General features: G+C 34.7%; 1 protein-coding gene and 1 long non-coding RNA gene across 3 annotated transcripts in view; one reads left to right on the forward strand and one right to left on the reverse strand.

Annotated features, from left to right (window-relative positions):
- LOC128249272 (uncharacterized) overlaps window positions 1–11,326 on the reverse strand; it is a 32,264-nt gene extending 20,938 nt beyond the window's left edge. The window contains exon 1 of the long non-coding RNA XR_008265363.2: window positions 11,005–11,326. This is a non-coding gene — a long non-coding RNA (uncharacterized LOC128249272). The remainder of the gene's footprint in view (window positions 1–11,004) is intronic.
- The window catches only part of LOC106881088 (uncharacterized), a 925,009-nt gene that overhangs the window by 307,215 nt on the left and 592,853 nt on the right, over window positions 1–24,941 (forward strand). For both annotated transcript variants that reach the window (XM_089361538.1, XM_089361539.1), the window contains one exon: window positions 7,504–7,553. The gene's annotated coding sequence lies outside the window, so the exon portion shown is untranslated. The remainder of the gene's footprint in view (window positions 1–7,503; window positions 7,554–24,941) is intronic.

Below are 24,941 nucleotides of genomic sequence, written 5' to 3' on the forward strand. Positions count from 1 at the left end.
TTTGGCTCTGTTTAATCATGCCTGTATGTGTTGGATGCGGTCATCTTTAGCACAGCATCTCACCACTTGTTACTGTCCTTTGACATCTCTTTCAAGAGGTCCACTTACTTGGGATCAGCTTCCACAATTTCGTCCCATATTTTCCTTGGTCTTCCCCTTCCCCATGTTCTTCCCACTTGGATCACTTGGCACTTCTTTATCCAACTGTCATCTTCTCTATGCTTCATATGTCTGTGCCAGCTCTGTCTTCTCTATTGCATACTCCATCTGATATATTTATATACCCAGTTTTTCTTTCAGCTCATGTGTGCTCTGCCAGTCATGCACACTAACATTACACATCCAGTAGAGTATGCTCACTTTACTTCTTTCCAGTCTTTGTGCATGCTTCACATTAAATACTCATGTTTCTCTATCATGAAACATTGCACTTCCTACACAAGCATCATACAATCTACCCACAACTCAGAGAAATAATCAGAGAAGCAATCTGTTTGTTACTAACAGAATAATTGTTGCCTGAATGTTTTGCATTCTGTTCTTACTCAAGCTGCTTGGCTTTAGGAACACTTGCCTTCACTACTAGTTAGGTCACTTGGGTCACAGAAGTTGTCAACTACTTCTAGAGAATTCTCTGAGCATTTGAAGAATATCATGTTATGGATGATCATAATACTAACAACTCATGTGTATCTACTAAATTCAGTCCTTCTTCTCAGCCATTGTAATCCCACTGTACCACTTGCACACACATAGTTTACAATGGGTACACAATATGGATTTCTTTTATTCCATTTTTCTACATATCAAGTATAGCCACTTCCCAGATGGTACAAGAGTCTTGTCTACTTTGATGCTAACTAAAACTTTTCTCTTTACTAGAATTACTTTAAGAATATAAGTGTTAGTTCTAGGTGTTGCTTCCACACTTGGGATTTCCTCTTCAATTCTTTGACCAATTCACTTATGGAAACTGGGTCATCAGTATACAACTTTAATATTTATAATGTTTCTGTATCACTCTGTTTCTAACCACATTGTATGTCAATGATTCTATGCATAAAAGTTTGTAATATATTGTTGAATATATCAGAGCTTCATAGGTCAAGAACTAAGCCATATCATTTTGCATCTCTCTCTCTCTCTCCCTCTCCCTCTCTCTCTCTCTCTCTCTCTCTCTCTCTCTCACACACACACACACACGGAGTTATAGTGGCATGCATGCTTGTATAAACTAACAAAACTGCACACACATATACACAAAAGTAAACATGCATAAATACAAATACTCATATCTTTTATACTTCTCAAACTGTTTATATGCATGTCCTGCACACTGTTCTGCTATTTTACATATCTGAGTTGGTGTGTGTAAACACCAGAATAAAAACTTCCATGTTGATAAGAAGTAAAGCAAAGAGGGTGCTTATAGTGAAAGTAATGATTCAAAATACATTTATTAAGATGGAAATTCAGATTTCATTACTCTAAATTTCACATCTCTGAATTCCAGACAAAACCTAACTCTGCAAGTCCCTTTAACAGCTTCCAATTATGAAATCAGTAACTTTGAATAAGAACCAATGTCAGGTACTGTATAGTAGTCCTAGTGCAGATGGTATGTTTAAATCCATCTAGTAAACGTTATAAAGGGGTTGGTGAGGAGAAAGGCATCCTGCTATAGAAACTATATAGACAAAAAACCTAATGTTCAAGGGTGTGATATTCTGAAACGTTCTCTGGGATTTTATAGATAGGGAATTATCTTCATTGCAGGACATTGATAACAGTGAATGACAGGAACTGAGGAAGGATATAAATAGTGGTCTCTGGGAATGCTTGAGAGAAGGTTTCTTGCCATGAGATTCCCCATGGTGTATTGGAATTCAGACATTGATATGTATTGTTCATTGTGGTATCCCTTAATCTACAGAACATAATTTCAGGATGACAGTTGAACAGGTCATTACTGTTCGGCATGAATCTGATCTTGCCAATTAAGACGACATTTCACAGTGATACATAGGCTTTGCAAACTACTTTGCAAGTTACCTGTGTATGACTTCTTGCAATAACTGCAAATAACTGATTCAGAGTAGAGTGCATTCTTTAGCCCTCCTTGCATGAGTCAGCTTTATAAATTTGGTGATTAAATGATAATATGTACCTAAAAAAGGGTAAAGGGTAAAGAACTCCTTCAGTCATGAATGACCATGGGATTGCACCTAGAAAGTTACCCTCCAAGGCACAAGTCTGGGCAAAGTTGTTTATGGAAGACCAGCAGTCGCCAATGCATATTAGCCTCCCCTCTCCATGCCAGCGATGTTATCCAATGGAAAGGCAAAGGTTTGGCACCAGTGACATCACAACTCATTTCCATAGCTGAGTGAACTGGAGCAACATGAAATAAAGTGTCTTGCTCAAGCACACAACACACAGCCTGGTCCAGGAATTGAACTAACTACCTCATAATTGTCAGCCCAATGCTCTTACCACTGAGCCATGTGCCTAAGATATACACAACAACAAAGTCAACCAATTTTCTTTGGTGTGTACAAGACAACACAGGCCATGATACCACATGCAGCCCATGTCACCATGGAAAAACAACTGTATGATGATGATGGCAACAACGACAGTGATGCACTCTTTGATATGATACATATCTAACACATGTACACAAAACACACACAGGCATTACTTCAGCATACATAAAACTAAATATTTCTTCTTGTTAACTAATGTTAAATAGTTTTCATCGAGTCTTGTTCAGTTTATATTTGCTGAAAGCAAGTTGTTACCAATTTTCTTTTCAGAGTTGCTGATGTCAGCTTATTTCTGTGTTGTCTTCAGAATTTGGCTTTTATTTTAATTATAATACCTCCTGGGACTAAAAGATCATCTTCTGGAAACTTTAAATAGCTAAAGCCATGTGTGTGTTAGTATGTATGTGTATGTCTAAATCATATATATATATATATAAGATATATATTTGTAAGATATATATGTATATATATATTTTTATATATTATATATATATTTTTATATATCATATATATCTTATATATCATATATATATTTTATATATATACATATATATATATTATATATATATATATATATATATATATATATATACACATATACATATGTATATATATATATTTTTTTAATATATATAAGTATATATTTTATATATATATATTATATATGATATTATATATATATATATATATATATATATATATATCTGTATGCATGTTTCTCTTCCTTCCTGTCAATTTCCCCCTCTGTCGATCTATCTCTCTCAATCTCTCACACAGTCTCTCCGTATAGGCTTCTTAACAAACAAATTAATTACCAATAAAATATAGCCAAACAGTGATCTCATTTCATCCATACAATATTAAGTTTTCAACACACGTGCACACACACACACATATGTGAATGAAAAATAATCTTCATTTCGGAAATTCTTTTTAAACTTATTACACCATATAATGTTGCCTTTGGGTTGTCTTCCTTAAACTTTGGCTGAAATATCTCCTGACTAAAACTCATTTACTTGCAGGAGTTTCTGATACTCCCACTACCACCACCATCACCATCTGTTTAAATTTATTATTTTTAATTAATTTTTTATGTAATTTTTTTTTATTATTATTTTTCATTCATTTATCTTAATTATTTTATTATTGAATACTACTGAAGTTGTTGTTTCTAATGATTTCTTTCAAAATAGTGTTAATTTCATTTAACATAAGGAATGAATATGTTATCAACCTAAAGCAGTAGGAATGAAAATAAATATTATCTTTGTTGTTGTTGCTGCTGTTGCTGCAAATGATGTGGTGGTGGTGGTTTGACTGCTTTTTATTTATTCATTTTTTGTGTTCTTTTCATGCCAGCATGGAACATTGATATTGAATAACGATGATGAGTAAGGCAGTACTGATAACTCTTTGTGGCAGTAGTTCTCAAACTGAGGCATGTGTACCTTTAAGCATATGCATGAGGAATCGCAGAGGATTACATGAAGTTTGTAAAATCACTAGAACTTTTAACTAAATACAACTACCAAACCGCAACTTGTGTGTCTAGAAAATATGTGGTGTACCTTTTGCTGTATTTATCTATTTATTGTTGTAAGCAAGGGATTTTCAGTAATGCTTATAATCAAAAGCAAGTTTAGTGCAGCCCTGTCAACTGAGTTTGATATGGAGGTATTCCTCTTTGAAACTGTAACTTTAAATTACAATAGAATTGATTTTTGTTTTATATAGGCACAAGGCCAGAAATTTGGTGGGCATGAACAAGATTATACTGACTCTAATTTTTAAGTGGTTATTTTCTCCAGAAAGATCAAAGACTAAGTTGACCACAGGATTTGAACTGTTTAAATTAAATTAATAACAAATGAATGCATGCCTCCAAGGTACAAGTCCGGACAAGGTTATTTATGGAAGACCAGCAGTCCCCCATGCATACTAGCCTTCCCTCTTCACGCCTCCGATGTTATCCAAAGGAGAGGCAAAGGCCGATATAGCTTGGCACCAGTGACATTGCAACTACAGTTGAATGAACTGGAACAATGTGAAATAAAGTGTCTTGCTCAAGAACAGAACACGTAGCCTGTCCAGAAGTTGAAATCACTACCTCATGCTTGTCAGCCCAACACTCTACCAACAGATGAAGGGGTTAGCCAGTAGAAAAAGTATGAGAGCCCTGTTTTTAGGGTCTCCAAGACTACTTGCAGGAGGAAAGGAGGAAGATACGCTCAAACATGAGACTTGGCCTGAATGCTTGTAACAGAGAGGATTCCACTAAAAGTATCTTAAGTGCCTGGTGGTAGTGTTAAATTTGGCAATGGATTAAGACCTGGAATATTGCAAGGCTTCTTGTCTGACATTCTTAGTTTTGCTAGTCCATGCTGTGGATTGGTACACTATTTTTATTGACTCTGGAAAGATGTAAGGAAAAATTTAACTTTATAAGATTTGAATTCAAAGCACAGAGTCAGACAAATACTGCAAAGGTATTCTATCCTATACTATAAAAACCGCTTGTTAGCCACCAAGGTTAGACCTAGTCAAAGAAACCTATGGTTAAAAACGTCCCAACTGTGACCATCTTGTCTTTCTGTAAACCAGAGAGTACATTGCCTAAAGTATCTTCTATATTGTGTTCACATTCTCATGAAACATTACATCCTTTTGGTCTGTGTTTTTGTAATTAAGTGGAATAAAGAAGAATTCCTTTCTTAAAACACAGGCAAGGGTGTGCAGCAGGAAGAGTATCCAGCCATACTAACATATTTGATGTGGTAAGCTAAGTCTGTTAGCACCCACTTTACAGTTAGTTTTTCATGTTGCTGGCACCCTTAGGTTTTCTGTCCAATGATTCTTATATACATGATTCTTTATATATATATATATATATATATATATATATATATATATATATATCATCGTCATCATTTAACGTCTGCTTTCCATGCTGGCATGGGTTAGACAGTTTAACTGGAACTCATAAGCCAGAAGGTTGCACCAAGTTCAAGTCTGATTTGGCATGGTTTCTATGACTGGATGCTCCGCCTAACACACACCACTCCGAGAGTGTAATTGGTGTTTTTTACATGCCACTGGCATGGGTGCCATTTACATGACACTGCTAATGGCCATGCCTATGACTTTATAGGTGTCATTTACACAACACTGGCAATGGCCACAGCTATGGTTTCACTTGGCTTGAGTCTTCTCAAGCACAGCATATCACCGAGGTCTTGGTCACTTGTCATTGCCTCCATGAGGTCCAACATTTGAAGACTGCATATATATATGTGGAAGTAGTATACTGAATGTTTAATAAACATATATTGAATCTTGCTGTGAAAATAGACAACATGAATAAATCACATTAGCTTCAGCAACCAGAAGTCATGATTGAATACAAACTAGTTTCACATTTCATTAATGACTCATCAGGGATCACTTACCACACCTACCTGTTGAAGTTAAGAAGCTCACAGCTTCTTAGAGAAATCGTATACAAATTACAACAAGCATAACAGGTTATCTGCAAGATCAATTTTCACAGGGAGATTAAATATATATTTATTAGATGACATTCTGTACATGATTTGTATGTACATAATTATTCATAACCACACTGTATTGGTAGTGTCATTATTAATATATTCAAGATGTCCTGAAAGACTGCTTCCGTAGAAAGAGAACTTTAAATGTTTTAAATTTTCAGCAAATGCTCAAATTATTTGAGGGTCTTTGATATCTAAGAATTTTTGACTCTGTTGAATATGTGAACTTTGAACCTTCTTGAGTGTGTAAGACACAGGTGAAGGAAGGAAACTCAACATTCAACAAATTTGCCACAAAATCTGTTTAACCCATTACCTTCCATAATTCTATTAACTGGAATTTTTTTTATGAAACTTTGATTTCTAGCATAAAACAGCCTTAGAAAGACACTGGAATGATCAAAATAACATTTTAAATAGAAATAAGCGAGATATTGGGTGAAAAATTAGCAAACCTCATTTGAATATCAGAGAAATATACCTAGTAGATATAGCAAAAAGGTTTGATATGTGTAAATATTGACAGATAATTACGAAATTTGTAATTTTTAAGTGATCTCATGTGAGATCACTGGTAGGTAATGGGTTAAAGGTTTTCTAAAGAATATTGATATTTTAGCTACTTTTTTTTTCTTTTTGTGAGTTAGTAAATTATTTACAAATTTGAATGTGTGTTTAAGTGAATTATTATTCCAAATAAGAGTTGATATTGTGAAACAAGAAGAAAATTGGAATTTTTTTTATCTATTTGATTTATAGCTAGTTTGAGCCTTGTGAAGATAACAGAGGAGCAAGATATATGGCACATTGCTGTACTCAAGAAGACTTGCCCACTGCAACAGATTTGATATCCTAAAACCTAGGTACCACGTAAAAAAGCATTTGTGTGAGTGCTGGTGTCATGTAAAAACACTGGTGTTGGCACCACATTAAGAGCACTCAGTACACTCTGTAAAGTAGTTGGCATTACGAAGGGCATCCAGCTGTAGAAACCAAGCCAAAGCAGACTATGAAACTTGTGTAGCCCTGGCCTTGCCAGTTCCTGTCAAGCCATCCAGCCCATGCCAGATGGGAAAATAGATGTTAAATATTCATGATGGTGATGATGATGGTGATGATGATGATTGTTTAGAAGGCTCTTTGTTTCAACAGTGCTTAGGTTTCCTGTGTGTCCATCCCTCTATTATTTATTGTCAGTCATCCAACTTAAATTTGAGTGTGAAAGAATGTGAATTGAGCTTTTTTCTTTTGGACATGGATAGGGATAAGGGGTCAAATATATATTTAAAAAAAAACATATTTTTTGAAATTTTGTTGAATATTTCCTTCCTCCACCAAACACGTGTACTGATATTCAAAGGTAGATATGACTGCTTACTTTAATTATATATCATTACTGATTTCAGGTGGATTCTACAGGAAAGAAAACTGAGTTGTTTCATGCCTGGAGACCTAGGTAGGTAGTCATTTAAATGAACCTCATTTCCTGATCTATCTTCCTGGAAAAGTTTCATCTAAATAATTACTCAAATTAGTTGCAAAATGTGGTGGAGCACAATCATGTTGAAACCTTATTTTTACATCTTCCTAGCAAAGGAACGTCATCTAATTTATAACATAAAAAGTATTCTGACATATGAATAGATGTTACTAGTAGTATTGTAAAAACAAATATGAACCCATAAATCGTTCATCAAATGTCCTTGCAGAAACTTGGATTAGAGGAATATATATAACAGATTTTCTTCCTACGGATGCACACTTCTGAACATACGCATACACACAAAAATAAGCATGAGTGTTGTACAAAGGTTTATCATCGAGGCACTATTTTATAGCTGAGTGTGTGTGTGTGTGCGGGCACAGGTACGGATGTGTGGTTATGAAGTTCGCTTCCCAATCACATGGTTTCAGGTTCATTCCCACTGCATAGTACCTTGAGCAAGTGTCTTTTGTTATTGTCTTGGGTCAACCAAATCCATGTGAGTGGATCTGGTAAATCATCATCATTATTTAATCTCCGCTTTCCATGCTGACATGGGTTAGATGGTTTGACCAGGACTGGTAAGCTGGAGGGCTGTACCAGGTTCCAGTCTGATTTGGCATGGTTTCTACAGTTGGATGCCCTTTCTAACTCCAAACATTCCAAGAATGCAATGGGTGCTTTTTACATGTCACTTGCACAGGTGCCATGTACACGACACTGGCAACTGCCACGCATATGGTTTCACTTGGCTTGATGAGTTTTCTCAAGCACAGCATATCACCAAAGGTCTCAGTCACTTTTCATCACCTCTGTGAGGCTCAACATTCAAAGGAAATTGAAAGAAGCCTGTCCTCTGTGTGTGTGTGGTCCTTGTCTTGACATTGTGGGACAGTTGTAAACAAGTGTCACCATACATGTGATGTCATTTGTTTCCAATCTTCTGTGGAAAACATGTTTTGCTGAGGGTAATATTAGCTTGCTTGGAAACAGATGAGTGGTTGGTGACAGGAAGGGCATATGACCATAGAAAATTGACTTCAATGAAGTGGACTTTGAAACAATGATGATGATGTGGATATAATCACATGTGTGTTTGTGTGTATGTAGATCCATACACTCGTGATTAGAGTGTTTTGCACATGTTTGTTGTAGGTTCAATTACTGAACTAGTTAGTGTATTGTATCCTTGTGCAAGGCACTTCACATTGCTCCACTCTACTCAGTTGTGATGAGTACCAATCAGGAACTGCTGAAGTTCTCTCTTCCTTCAGCTCTTACATCCTGGATGCTCATGTGTGAGTGGGCAGAAATGGTTTCTGTGTCTGCTCATGGTTACATTGGCACCTAAAATAATTAGCAAAAACATGATACATGCCACCATGCTATACTGTCACAGAAGTGATGGATATACTGTAAATACATACATATGAGTATATATGTAAAAAAAAACACCCAGTATACTCTGTAAAGTGGTTGGCATTAGGAATCGCATCCAACCATTGAAACCAAGTGAAAGCCGATAGTAAAGTTTGGTAGTCTTCTGGGACACCAGCTTTTGCAAGACCATCCAGCCCATGCCAGCATAGAAAATAGATGTCAAATGATGATGATGATGATAGATATATATTCATTCTTTTATTGGTTTCAGTCATTAGACTGTGGCCATGCTGGAGCACCACCTTTTGTCGAACAAATCAACTCAAAGACTTATTCTTTGTAAGCCTAGTACTTATTCTATCAGTCTATTTTGCTGAACTGCTAAGTTACGGGGAACGTAAACACAACAAAATCGGTTGTCAAGTGATGGTGGGGGAACAAACACAGACACATAAACATATACATATGTATGTATATATATATATATATATATATATATATATGACAGGCTTCTTTCAGTATACATCTATCAAATCTACACACAAGGCTTTGGTCAGCCCAAGGCTATAATAGAAGACACTTGTCCAAGGTGCCATGCAGTGGGACTGAACCCAGAACCATGTGGTTGGTAAGCAAGCTACTTACCCCACAGCCATGTTGCGCCTATATCATCATCATCATAGGTATATCATCATCATCCTCTAATGTCCCTTTTCCATGCTGGCATGGGTTTGTACTGTTTGACCAGAGCTAGCAAGCAGGGAAGCTGCACCAGGTTTCAGTCTGATTTCACTTGGTTTCTATGGTTGGATGCCCTTCCTAATACCAACCACTTTACAGAGTGTGCTGGGTGCTTTTTATGTAGCACCAGAAATATATACACACATATATATATATATATATATATATATATATATATATATATATATATATACATGTAATGTATACACGTAATGTATAGTTGATGTTAGGAAAGGCATCTAGCCATAGAAACCATGGAACATGGATGTTAAATGAAGATGATTGTGTATGTATGTACAATGTGTATATGTTTGTATCATCTATAAAAGCCCCTCCTACAGTTTGGCAAAGTCCTGATAGGTTTTACCATTCATCAAATAATAGGCACCACTGTTATCCTTTTCTGTCTAAAAATGTATGAGTATAATTGGAACATTGTCATTATTATAGTTCAACATTTAAAAGTCACATCTTCCAAAAGTTTGAAGTTAGCTTCAAATATCACAAAAAATAAAAATTAATTTCTTCCATTGTTTCACACTTAAATTTGTTTATAATTTTGAAATATTCATGTTTTATGCCCTATAAATCAGACTGTTAATTTTCATAACGTTTGAATTATATTTCAAATTTGATAAAAGTTAAGTGTGATTTATAGAGCATAATGACTGAAGATTTTAAAAATATAAACAAATTTGAATGTAAAATATTGAAGCGATAAATTATGTTCTATCTTCCATGATATTTGAAACAACATGATAATTTTTTGAAAATATTTTTTTTTAATGTGTAATGACAGCATTACTGTGTGTGTGTGTGCATGTGTATACATATATATATTGCCTATATGTTTTTTTATGAAATATTATTGTCTCCTTCTGTTGTTATAGATTGATACTGATAGAACGCTAAGTAAACATGATTTTATAGTTATATAGAAATTTAAATGTGAAATAATGGAAGAACGAATTATTTTCTACTCTTCTAGATGAAATGATGTTTTAATAAGCAATTTTGGTAACCTATTTAAGCATCAGACAGTTCTAGCCCAATATTCATAGTCCGACTTCATTCTATGATCTCAAAGTAGTTGTTTGATATGTCTATGCAACATTATACTGTGAAGCTGACCAGAGAAGATGCTTCTTTGAAGATTATGTAGACTGATACAGATTGAAGTCTCAGTCTTGAAGTCTCCAAGCAAGACGAGGAACCATTTTATTCTCATTTTTCTATGCTTGTTCATCATCCTATCCTCAGCTATTTTAGTGTCATCACAACAAAAGTCAAATCTATAGCTTACCTTTGTCTTGTACAAGCACATTCTCATTGAAATTACTGTTGTTCCCACATATTTCAGCATCCAGGCAATAATGGGTATCTCTGCTATGTTTGTATGTATACATATAAGACATGCATATCTAACCCACACAGACTCACTATCTTCTCTCATTGTCTCCTCTTTCTTCCTGTTTCTCCAAGTGCAACTACTATAGCCTTCTTGACCCACCTGACCCAGCTGTTTCACCAACTTGTGTTAATCCTACTGTGTATAGATTTAGAACTTAACTATGGAATTTGTATTTTAAAGAGAGAGAGTAAGCAGTCTGTTGAGGGACATTTGATGTCTATTGCTGCCATTATTAATTGATGCTGTCACCATTTATTTGATCTATTCTGAATGACTTTCTGGTCTGCCAAGAGTGCCTATATTAGGTCACAGCTGCCTTTTTACTTCTTCTTCTTCTTCTTGTAAGAATTTTTGAGTATATTTTCTTTTTGTTGATGCTATTCTGAATAACTCACAACTTTTTCTCCAAAGCAATTTCTTTAAACAACTTGTATGCTTCGTTAATTCTGTCTGTCTATGGTTTACAGCATTCCAAAGATTTCTAATGATGACTTTTGAAATAATTACCATAGCGATTCTATAATAATAAAAACCTCAGCAAAACAACAACATAAAAACATCAGTAAAACATTTAAGCAACTTCTGTCACTGCCACCACTACCACCATCAAACATCAATATTGTTGTTGTTGTCATCATCATCATCATCATCATCAGCCTCTTGTAGTAGTAGTAGTAGTAGTAGTAGCAGCAGCAGCCTGTTTCCTTATCTACATCAATATTAAACAATTTATTGATTTATTTCTTTCGATGTTACTGAAGTTTTCTTCCTCTTGGTAAGTTTTGATGATTTCAGTAGTAGTTCTTCCTGTTTTTCAGTTCCCTTGGGAACCAATACTAATATTTCTATCCTACCCTGCTACCCAGTAAATCCAGCAACCAAAAAATTTATATGGCCCAGACAATTTTTTTTTTTTTCTGTATGGGGTTGAGATAGTCAGACTAATAACAAATATTACCCCCTTTCCAACCCAATTCCATTTCCTTTCATGACCCTTCCAATCTATTTTGATTTGGAATTTAGGTCAATAAGCTGTCCCCAAAGGAGGTTACGTTTTTTGTTTCCTACCCACTTTTTAATATCTTTTCTAATACCCCAAACACTCAAACATATTCTTCTTCTTTTCTTACTTAAATCCTAAGATTGTCTTTCTTTATACTTTGCTTTGTTTATTTTTTATTTTTTTAAGCATTCATGGTACCCCACCACCACCACCACTACCACCACCACACTTTTTATGTCTTCAAAAATTATGAAATTATTTGTTATATGTCTACCATTATACCTAGTCTCAGAGATGCTTGTTTTTGTCTCACTATAGTTTTCTGTTTCAAATCGACTTTCTAGTTCCAAAGACTACACGCAAATATTATGGTAATTTCCTAACTTAACTATTGATTAAATTTGTTCATTCAGTCAATGATGAAGAAAGAGTTTTATGTTAACATTATTTGTTGGTCATTTATGTATGTATTCATTTATTTATTAGTAGATATCTAGTGGTTCTATATGACCGGCAAACTTCCCCTCCTTATCTATCTCTCCTCTTTCTCATCCCTTCCTCCATTTTCTGGCATATTTCCAATTTAACTAGCCATTTCTTCTTTTGTTGTTGTTATATCCATGACAACAACAAGAACAATGAAGAGATATCAACACTAGAAAGTGGAGATGCTTCAGAGTATTAGGGTGAATAGAAATACTTAGATAAAATTCAGAAGTACAAGTGTTATCGAAGTATATTTAATAACTTAATCTTTAACAACCAAACTTACTTGATATAAGGGCTGACCTGACCTAAGCAACAACAACAGTATTTTGAAGGGTCTCGTTGTTGTTTAGACCCAGGTCAGCCCTGATTGAGCTAGTCATTTGTGACCAGTGCCAGCGCTAGGAAGTGCAGGGCCCAATTAGAGGATTGTCAGTGAGGCCCTCTTCTCTACAAAAGCTAAAGATTGATGTTTTATGCTTTGTGTAGTATGCCAGTCCCAGCCAAAAGGTATTGAGGGCTCGAGGCTCCACCATTAGCCATAATGATATACTAAAACTTCATCATAGCATCCTCCACTCGAGCGTGTCCATGGGGTTCTCTCTTGGTGCAGGGCCCAATTTGAACAAATCTGTTTAATTGGCTTAAAACCGGCCCTATCTGTGACCATCTTACTTTGGGATAATTGGGGAAATTTGGTATTGAATGACCAGATTAGGGATCTTCAATTCTGATCAAATAAACTTTTGGTTTGATGCCATTCCAGCCATGCCCATTGTTGAGTATTTAGGTAGCATTACTTGTACTAAATTTGACAAGACATTTTGTTTGTGACTCTAATGCAAGAATGCCAGCATACTGCCAGTGGGCTGGATCTGGCCCCCAACTCAGTTTTGTAAAACAAATTTTTATTTTAAAATATTGTATAATATACGTCACTAGCATTTGTTCAGATTAGGTGCCCAACTAGATTTAAGATTAACACTGTTTCTGATTAGTCAAATCAGTACATCTAAAGGAATCTTTTCTATCTCAACCAATAAGAAAGAAGCTTATGGATCCATACACTAAAGAATGTGACCTGTTTCCTTTTTGTCTATACAGGCAAAGCCAAATGGAAATAGTTCAGTTCTTTTTTGTTGTTTTTCTTTTCAAATTTATGCACCCATTTGTCTGAATGGATTCTAGTGATATATATTCAGATGGATATATCTGAATGGATTCTAGTGATATATATATAAACAATAATAAAAGGTTTTGCTGCTGAAACAATGCAAGATTTCTACCAAGCATTGAAATTTTCAAGAACTGTGTGCATTCATTTGGACAATTTCTATCTTCTTTCTTACTGTATGGATTGTTGCTTAAAGAGATCTGTAATACACCAAGTAGAGGAGGTTTTCCAACACATCTCTGCAACACAACTTTTACTAACATCTCATGTTTTTCCTTTCTTTATTATTGATAAAATTGATATAACATATATTGATCCCTTTAACCATTTACTTTGACCTACATTATAAATAGGGATTTTCAGAATAATTGTCCCTATCTAACTTCTGAGAACTGCTTTATGCTTCAAATTGGCCTCCAAAGCCAAATGAGTTTGACATTCTTGCTCCTAAACATGTGTGGTATTCAGATACATCACTTTTCATTGTGAGTTCAAATCATGCCAAACTCAACTCTCTTTCATCCTTCATGAGTTGATGAAATAATTACCAGTCAAGTACTGGGATCAATGTAATTGACTGTATTACACTGCACCAAATTTTTTAGCCAATGTTAGAAATCAATATTTATTGTAAATATTGGTTTGTATATGAAAGAGAATCCAGTTGCATGATTATATACATAAGTTTGTTAATCATTTAGCATTTAAACCAGCCATATTCAGCTTAAATATTCTACTTGCTTTATATTCAAACTGGCCATTTCTGGCCTCTCATACCTACTTACAATGTCATTCTAACAATAAACAATTACATCATTGAAATTTTAAAGCTATGAGATTATTCATGATTAGTTCAAAACAATGTGAAGAAATAAGCATTACATTTGAAAGAGTAAGGTTAATAACACTAGAATTATCATATTCCTTCCCCACACCCAAACATCATGGGGGGAAAGTCAGAATTTCAACTAATAGCTGTCTTAAAGGAGAACCTACAGTCATGGCCAAAATTTGGAACATGGGTCTGAAAATTAGAATTTATATATTAAATGCCCAAAGTTATATTTGAACCAGATTGTACTCGGGCATAACAATTAATATTTTTTTTTAAATGTTCCAAACTTTTGGTCATGACTGTAATTGTATAATGCAATCCAGTATACACTATTCCCCAGAAAAGACATGGCTTGAATGCCTTTGATCATTGGTATATCAGGTTATGACTGACCTGGTGCTAAACAATGTCAGCTACTTGATCTTTGGATATCTTTAGCAAATATCCAGCCCAAACTTCTGATCCATCTATACCCATTTTTTCTTTTTTTTCTGCAAACATTGATCTGCAGGATGGGTGTTAACACCCCACCATCAATCCTTCCAAAAAAGAAAGCTTGCAAAGATCATAAACACTGCCTTTCACCTTCTGATTAACTTCTTGTAAACGCAGAAGAAAGATGTCATTAGTTTTTAAATGCTGTGATGAAGTCAGTGAAGTGAGATTTTGAGAAAAAGAGAGTATTTAGTGAAATAACCTGCCAATTGGTTGATAGGGCCAAAAGAAAGAAGAGAATAAGGCAGTGTTTTTTAATCTTTCTTTTCATATATTTCTCTCCTTTATCAGTTTCACTTCTCTTATTCCACACACTTCACATATGCTAAGAGGAAAAGTAGTCCTATTCACAACACAATTCATTGCTTAATATTAAGAACTTTATATTACTTAGAATCTTTAAAAAATCAAAAGTTAGGAAAATAAATCTAGCAAAAACGGTGCCAATAATGATATTGTTCAACCTAAAAGCAATTTCCTCCAATGGAATTCCAAAATTACCCGTGAATCATAAAATTTCTCACTTGGATGAAAATTTTCCCTACATTAAGTAAATAGACAGAGTAAATAGAATTATTATATCCTGTAACAAGGTGTTTCATTGTTGGGAAAAATATGAAATATTTTTATCAAAGGAAAATAAAGAAAATTTCATTTCAAACACTTATATTTATCGTATTATGTACCTCAAGCTAACAAACAGTTTGAGCACCACCAACCTGTGGAGCAAATTCAATTTTCTGTTGAAGCCCTTTGAATATGACATGTTCAAATTTGTATAACAGCCTACCTTCAGTAGACAGCAAGTAGTGTATGTTGCTGTACTTCTTGTTTAAATTCATGCCAACCTTGAATAGACAAATCTAGAACAAAAAGTATTTTAATCATGACCAAGTCGTTTCTATATATGCAACGAAACAATAAACTAGAAATCCCCAAACGAGTATTATCCTTACCATAATTAGAATCCCAATAAAGGACAATCACATAATATTAATGTATGGTATGATATATATATATATATAATAAAATCACCATAAGCCAAGAAACCATAAGCAAGTTCAGTTTTACAAGAACTAGAATTTCAATGAAAGACAACTTAAAACCATGAAAACACAAAACACAATCAATAAGCATATCTAATCCCATCTTCAGCTGTCTCACACACACACACACGATAACTGAAAGGCTCCGACTTCCAATTTTGTATGTGGCATTCACAAAGATCTTTAAACCAAAGCACAAAGGATAAGCGTTTTCTTCAAACTTTCATTTCATATTTCAAAAAATATTCACTGTCTAAATATTTCAAAAGAAAAGCATGCTTAGTTCACCAGCTGATGATCGGAAGTGAGTAACTCTGAGTACTGGAAATTGGAGCCTTTCAGTTATTATGTATTAAAGAATACTCTACTTTCGTATTGAGCTCTGTAATTTATTGTTTCTGGTGAATAAACAGAGATTTCATCATCATTTGATGTCTGTTGGCATGGGGTGGACAGTTTGACAGGAGCTCACCACCCAGAGAGCTGTCCAGGCTCCAGTTGTCTGTTTTGACATGATTTCTACAGCGGGATGCCCTTCGTAATACCAATCACTTTACAGAGTGTGCTGGGTACTTTTTACATACTACCAGCATGGGTGCTTTTACGTGGCACGGGCAAGAATGCATTTTATGTCGTACCAGCATGAGTGCATCTTATATGGCACTGGCACAAATACATTCTATGTGGCACCAACATCCATAAGAGAAAGACCTCTCAGCTGTGAGAAGAGCTGGCAGAATTGTTAGCACACCTGGCAAAATGCTTAGTCCGTCCTTACATTCTGAGTTCAAATTCCGCTGAGGTCAAGTTTACCTTTCATTCTCTCGGGATCAATAGATTAAGTACCAGTTGAGTGCTGGGGGTCGATGTAATCAACTAGTCCCCTCCCCACGTTTCAGGCACTTTGCTTATTGTAAGAAAGGATTATTATTATTATTAAGAGGTTGACTTTGTCTTTTACCCTTCCAGGAACAAGAAAATTAAGTACCATTTTTGAGTACTGGAACCAATGTAATTGACTTGTTTTCCCCACTCCTCTAAAAAATTGCTGGCCTTGTGCTAAAATTAGAAAGAACTATTATTTTTTGTTATTATTATTATTATTATGGTATATAACCTTTAGCTTGCAGAATCATTAGTGCATCAGATAGCAGCATATCATCAATCTTTATATTCTAAGTTTAAATTCTACCAAGGTGCACTTTGTCTTTCATCTTATAGGCTCAATGAAATAAGTACCAGTTGAACCCTGGGGTCAGTGTAATTGACTCACTCCCTCAAACTTGCTGGCTTTGTGCCAAAATTTGAAACCATTATTACTATTATATAAAAAAAAAACACCATCATTCTCATTATTATTAATATTATAAAAGAAATTGCTGTCATCATCATCATCAGTGCTGATTCACCAAGCCACATTCATAGCAGTGGTACCTCAGCTTCACTGAATGCAACATTGAATTAGCATATAACATTCAGCATTCCTCAAGAGCCAATTCTGTGTGTAGTTTCTCGACCTAGAAACAACACACCAATTCTCTCTCTCTCTCTCTCTCATCACATTCTACCATCTTAAAAAAAGAAGGGAAAATACTATAAGGATTTAGTTCTAGATATACTAATCTGCGAAAAAAAAAAAAATGCAGGATAATCATAGATGGTATGCCTTTGATCATAGTTTTGTTGGTTCAAAACTGACCTGTGCTGAAGTAACAACAACATATGGCTATTTAAATTGGTTCTCTACTGACTTTGCTATCTCCACTGATAACAAAACATAATAATAAATCATCCACGAAAGTTTTAAAGAGAAAGAAGCATTTCTCTATAAAATATTTGAAATTACATTTATCATAGCCATTTCCTGATTGACTAGACAAGCAGTTTCCTAAACTAAGTTCTTCTAACTTCCTGTTGTGTTGATCTTCTGCAAGTATCCCATAAGGATTCTGCTAGAGAATTTCTTTAACCTTTTGCTTGTTGGCCCATAAACCATAAACTTAATTCATACCATAAATAATGTGAGATGCCTTCAAGTCATTGGGCAATACTCTACATATGTAGCTGAAAAATAAAATGTCACTATTAGTTATTTATATGTAAAAAAAAAAAAAAAAGAACAAAAAAAAACCCCATCTCATCTGAAGACACCTGCTTTGATTGTATATGTAAGTGTATGAATTGATAAAACAATCTATCCTACAGGTTCAGATCTGACCATGTGGTTAAGGAGTTTGTAACTAGATGATTCTAGGTTCAATCCCACTTTGGTCATATGAGTTTCTTCATAAATATACATGTATGTATGTGTGTGCTTATGTTGTGTCCCTCTATGTCTTGTAACTTAACAGTTCAATAAATAGAGAATTATAAAATGAGTACCAGACTGTAATAATATTGGAGTCAATATTGTCCATTAAAGCAGAACCAAAGCATAGCTGCAGTTTATTGACAAAAGCCAGTGGAAGAGTGATTTTTTTTAATGCTAATTTGGAAAGAAAAGATATGTAAAAATGATATTGAGAAAGAAAATAAATTTTTGATTGATAATATTGACTTCTTTTTTATTTAGAAATAAAAAAATATAAGGTTAGTTTTTGTAAAGAATGGCATGCAATTCAATGAATTATGTGCTATATACTCCTTCTTATTTTATCAATCTCAGATTGATAAATAGGTAAAATCAGAGCCTGGTGAGCTTTGAACTCAAAACACAGTGAATAGAAACTAAACACTTAAAAATTATAATTTCTGAAACAATTAACCTTATCTTTAGCCCTTTATAAAATCAATCTCCTTATGACCACCCTTGGTTATTAGATCAAAACTTCTGGTTTTCAAATAATACAAAATTTCAGGTTAATCTATGTTCCAAACATCAGCTTAATAATGACAAAGTTATTTTATTAAGTCGCTGCTATAATATATAATACATAATATATAGCTATAACATATATAATTATAGCAGTGACTCTGTCTAAGAATATCTGAAGAAGGAATTGTATTCCGAAATATCATCAGACTATAGATAACTAAATTACAACAGGTATATAATCCATCTTTTGTATTATAGTGCATTGTTGTACCATTCAAAACTTTTTATTCTTTACAAACAATACACAGTGCTTCAAGCGAACTACAATACTCTCCGATCAGCATTTATCCATGGGTGTGCAGGTATTTTGAAAATACTTTATGGAATGGCAACCATGCTCTGCATGATTACGGGCTACCCTTGGCAAGGCATAGCACTCGTTCATCCACCCTGTCAAGGATACGACAAAGTCATGGGACTGCAGCATGACAGATTGTGAAGAGGCAGCAAAAGAGCTCAACTGAGCCAACGGTGCTTCTTACATTGATGCTGAGTGGGGAAATCCTAGAAGATCAATGGTCAGGATCACCAAGCTCTGTAAAGAGAGTAACTGAAATGCATCCATAGGGATGGTATCCATGGTTGTGTAACGAGCTAATGAAAGATTCATTATGATTCAAGTTCCCAATTCAGATTCATAATAATGGAATTGGATGTCAAGAGAGTCATGTGAATCTGTGAAAAAATATCCAAAATATTGTCAATTCATGTGATTATAATCATTTACATATCAATAAACTCAAGAAAGGTTGGGTGTTACTGATGGCTTTTTTGTATTTATATCTACACTGCGTTTCAGTTGGTTTAGTTGCCAATCATCTTCAGGTCTTGTTATTCCTGGATAATATTGTTGTTGTTATCATTTAATGTCCCCTATTCCATTCTAGCATGGATTGGGTAGTTTGACAGAATCCAACAAGCTAGAAAGCTTCTGTGAGTTCCAGTGTCTGCTTTGGCAAAGTTTCTATGACTGAATGCCCTTCCTAACACCAACCACTTCACATAGTGTACCGAATGGTTTTTTTTTTTCATTGCACCAACACCAGTGATGTCACCAAGTAACTTGCAAAACACTACACCTTGTATTAAACTGGTTATAAATTAGAAGCCTTTACTTTTAAACTAAGGGTAGTAGGGCTCTTATCAACTAAGTCGTGTACATTCAGCAGCAGCCTATCTTGGATTTACAAGTAACAGTTCCTAGTTCAAATTTAATTAATGTACTTGGACAAGAACAAGAAGTTTGATGAATGGGAATGTAGTGTAGTTATAGATAGTTTTTTTCTTTTAAAGAAGTTTCATTACTAAAGATGTTAATATATATATATTTTTAAATTAGGCAGTCAAATACTTAAGTTATTACAGAGTAAAATCAGAAATCTGGGGAAATTGGTGTTGCAAACAAAATTTAGTCCATAGGTAAGTTCATAAAACAACTCAATAAGTTCAATATATACCTGAATGTAGTTGGAATTAGCAAACTCTTTTAGAAACTCTCCTTTAAAGTATCTTGAATCTGATATGCTCTCCTGTTTCTGCCAACTTACAGACTTATTATGACCTGCAATAGTCTGTAAAAATGGAAAGATGACCAAGATAATGACCATTAGACAGGCTAGTTTACCTTACTGTTCATTTACAACCATCACTTGATGTCAAGACAAGGATACTCACACACACATATACATACATGACTGGTGTCTTTCAATTTCCGTCCACCAAATTTGCTCACAAGGCTTGGGTTGGTGCCTGGAGCTATAGTAGATGTTTGCCCAAGGTGTCACACACAAAACCACATGGTTAAGATGAAAGTGTGTCAACCACACTGCCATGTCCTCCGCATATATAAGTTTGTGTGTATTAATGTACATATTTATGTGTGTATATTATATGTAAATATCATCCACATGTATATATCTATATATGTGTGTGTGAAGAGAGACACATACAAACACCCATACACATATGGATACAATCTATCTATATATCTATATCCATATATCAGCATAAAATTTTAACATTGCTGAGAACACCGATAAACTGGTGCTTTGAGATGAAAATCCTTTGTGGTATTTGTTCCGCCTGACTTACACAAAGAATCGTTTTTACCATTGTAAATGCAATGAAGCGGAGATTGGCCTATTGGAATCCTGTAACCAATGGCGCTACATTTTTCATAAAATGCTACATTAAAGAAGTAAATAAGTTAAACATTTTTAGTATTTTGATATTACATACATTTCTATTTTCATATTTATACATAGGTTAAAGCAGAGAAATGGCAGAATTGTTAGCATGCTGGGCACACTGCTTAGCAGCATTTTGTCTGTCTTTATGTTCTGAGTACAAATTCCACTGAGGTTGACTTTGCCTTTCATCCTTTTGGAGTTGATAGAATAAGAACCAGTTGAGCACTGGGGTTGATCTAATCAACTTACTCCCTCCCCCGAAAATTTCTGGCATTGTGCCAAAATTTGAAACCAATATTCATATATAAGTGCAGACATAGCTGCGTGTATGTGTGTGCATGTGTGGTTAAGAGGGTCAGTTTGGTTTCGGGTTCAGTCCCATGGTTTCGGTTCAGTCCTGTTGCATGGTAACTTGGACAAGTGTCTTCAATTATCCCTGGGTCAACCAATGCCTTGAAAATGAATGGAAACTTTGTCAGAGCTGTGTGTGTGTGTTTGTTCCCCCCCCCCCCGTTTGACAATAGGTGCTGGTGTTTAAATCATCAAACTTAGTGGTTCAGTGAAAGAGACTGATAAAATAAGTATCAGACTTTAAAAAAAAAACATAAGTACTAGGGGCAATTTGACTAAACCCTTCAAGATGTTGTCCCAATATGGCCATAATCCAATGACCGAAACAAGTAAAAGATAAAAGATACAATTTTGATGTAGTTGTAGTTGTTCATAAGAACGTTAGCCCTGATGAAAGCAGACCTATGATCAAACATGTTCCAACCATGACCATCCCATCCATTTATATATCTAGGAGTACATTGTCGAATGTGTCTATCCATTATATTTTTCTTCTCTAAATGGTAGGATGTGCTTGAGGGAAATCTATTTGCCATTTCTAGCAGGTTGAGTGATTACATAGAGGCTCTGTCATTTCCCATATTATTGTAAGTTGGTTAACTTTTCATTTTTATCACTGAAGTAGGAGTGGTTGAAAGAGTGGATTCTGTTCAGTGAACCATATCCACCTACCTATTGCACAGCTAAGTAAACCATGGCAGGAAAAAATTAAGTTTGATATCTTATTTACTTTGCTGTTTGGTAGATCAATAGATCATAAGAGGCAGTTGGTGCTAGTAAGAACACTCTACTATTTACCCATATCATATTGTACCCATATAACTGTTCAAGTGTATGTATTAACTTTTCTTACCTAATCAGCAATAAGTATAAACCACAAAGGAGTCATTATGTGGTCCCATGACCTGCTAGAAATAGACGCCAAATTTCCCTCATGTATTGTCTTGAATATTGTAGTCATAGATGCACTATGTCTAACCAAGAATAAAATATGAGATGGTCAAAGATGGAAAGGGGGTAAACAACAACATCACAAAGGAATAGGAATATAAGTTGAAGTAAAATTAGTGGAAAAAGGAAAAAAATTCAATATCTAAAAATGGTTTTAAATTCTTATTAGCATTATATTCAATGTGAAGCCTCTATAACAGGTCTGTAGTTTGTTTCCTTTTGCAGAATATGGTTTATCAATAAAAACATTCACTAGAAAGCTTATTATGAAAACAAAGATAGATAAACAAACAAACATAACAGTTTTCAACCATTGGAGAATGTTCTGCTAGTCTGTAAGAAACCTCAATGACCTTTGGTCAGTATAACTTACACCCAGGAGAAGCAGTTTGATTGATGGCTTACTACTGATACCACTTAAAACATTTACCAATAACTACTGTAATACAAAGCCCTAAAACTAAAGTCCTAGGGATTTGATTAATTCTTGTGATACCTTAGTTAGGAATGATACACATGAGATTAATATCTATAATTGTGATAAAAGATTAGCATCAAACATCAAAAAGTTGCTAATATATGATATCGGAGAAGCGATATGATCTATTTTTCACTTTTCTATTTGCTTGTGCACTTGAGATTTAAGTATCAGCCAATGTCTAAACTATTACTAAAACACATACTACAACTATCAACTTACAACTTTTCTGTTGTGGGTCGGAAAAGATATAGGAGGAGGAAGTGGTGTGTATGCATGCATCTGCTGCTTGAGAATTGAATTTATTTTCTGCAGGGCATTTACAATACACAATGTACATAATTTAAAAATTTAAATTACTCTCCCAGTTGTGTAGATTCTGTTGCTAAGTGGATCAGAGTACTGTTGATATTGAGAGGATGTTGAATTTGCCAGTTGGTTAAGCATCAGATTCCGATAGCAAAGGAAACAAGTTTAATTAGATTCTTTCTACCTAGAATTTAATCTTATTTTACTTTCTAATTTATAGAGCCAATTCCATAAAAGGTATTGAGATTTAGGCTTCAGCGTCTCTTGTAATTAAAGCAAGTTTCCTTCACATCATTCAAAAGAGATATATCGAACACGTTGAAGCATATTCTCATAGTGTGTATGCATGCGCCTCTATACACACACACACAAAGGCACAGGTGTAGCTATATATATGTATATATATAGGTACAAATGTGGCTGTGTGGTTAAGACACTTGCTTCCCAACCACACAGTTCTGGGTTCAATCTCACTGCATAGCACATTGGGCAGGTGTCTTCTGCTAAAAAGCCCCAAACTGACTAAAGTTCTACCAGTGGATTTGGTAGATAGAAACTGAAAGAAGCCTGTCATAAGTGTGTGTGTGTGTGTGTGTTACTGCCTCTTTGCCTTGGCGCCACATGATAGTTGTAAATAAACATCATTGTCATGTAAACGGGTATCCTTTGTTCCTTATCTTCAATGAAACATGCCTGGCTATGGGGAAATATTACCTTACTTAAAAACAGGAGCAAGTCGGTGACAGGAAGAGCATATGGTCATAAACAATACACCTCAACAAAAATTCCATGTCAGTATGGAAAAGTGGACATTAAAACGATGATGATGATGATTGTGTGTGTGTGTGGACATACACACACTTTTATTTTTTTGTTTGAGTCAATGGCCTGCAGCCATGCTGGGGCACTGCTTTGAATAGTTTTAGCTGATTTCCTATTAGCCCTAGTACTTATTTTCAAGTCTTGTTCTTATTTTATCGATAACTATTTGTCAAACTGCTAGGTCACAGAACATAAGCAAAGAGCACCTCTTTTTAAACAGTATCAACATAAAGACAGAACACAGAAACACACACATATTCACACTCAGGATTTCTACACTGTGTAACAATTTCAAATTGCTATGTCTTCAATGCGGGTATGGCTGGATGGGTAAGAAGTTTGCTTCAGAACCACAAAGTCCTGGGTTCAACTCACTGTGCAGCATTGTGGGCAAATGTCTTTCAAAGTAGCCTTGTGTCAGCAAGTATGGAAAACCATGTAGTAACCTATTGAATGGACTGTACCTGCATTCCAAATGTTCAGCCTTGTAACATGTGGTTATATAGAAATAGATATAGATATAAATATGCATGTATGTGTGTGTTTCTGCATTTTCTATTTATAATATTCCTCCCTGATCCATTGATCTCAATCATCCGAAGATCATAAATGAGAAATTCGGGAGTAATGATTTGTGAAGTTTCCAGATTCCAATAAATACAGTAAATAAACTCCACCTTCAGTATTCAATAGACTCTTTTCTCCTTCTTTTTCACACTCTAGTGTTCATATATGCATACGCACAAGGATATTATGTATAAAATTCGTTAGAAAATTATGGTTTTCTTATTTTATTACTACTTTTCTATTCTGAG

Source organism: Octopus bimaculoides, chromosome 13 (assembly GCF_046866305.1).
Source record: "Octopus bimaculoides isolate indiv1 chromosome 13, ASM4686630v1, whole genome shotgun sequence".
Taxonomy (NCBI): Eukaryota; Metazoa; Mollusca; class Cephalopoda; order Octopoda; family Octopodidae; genus Octopus; species Octopus bimaculoides.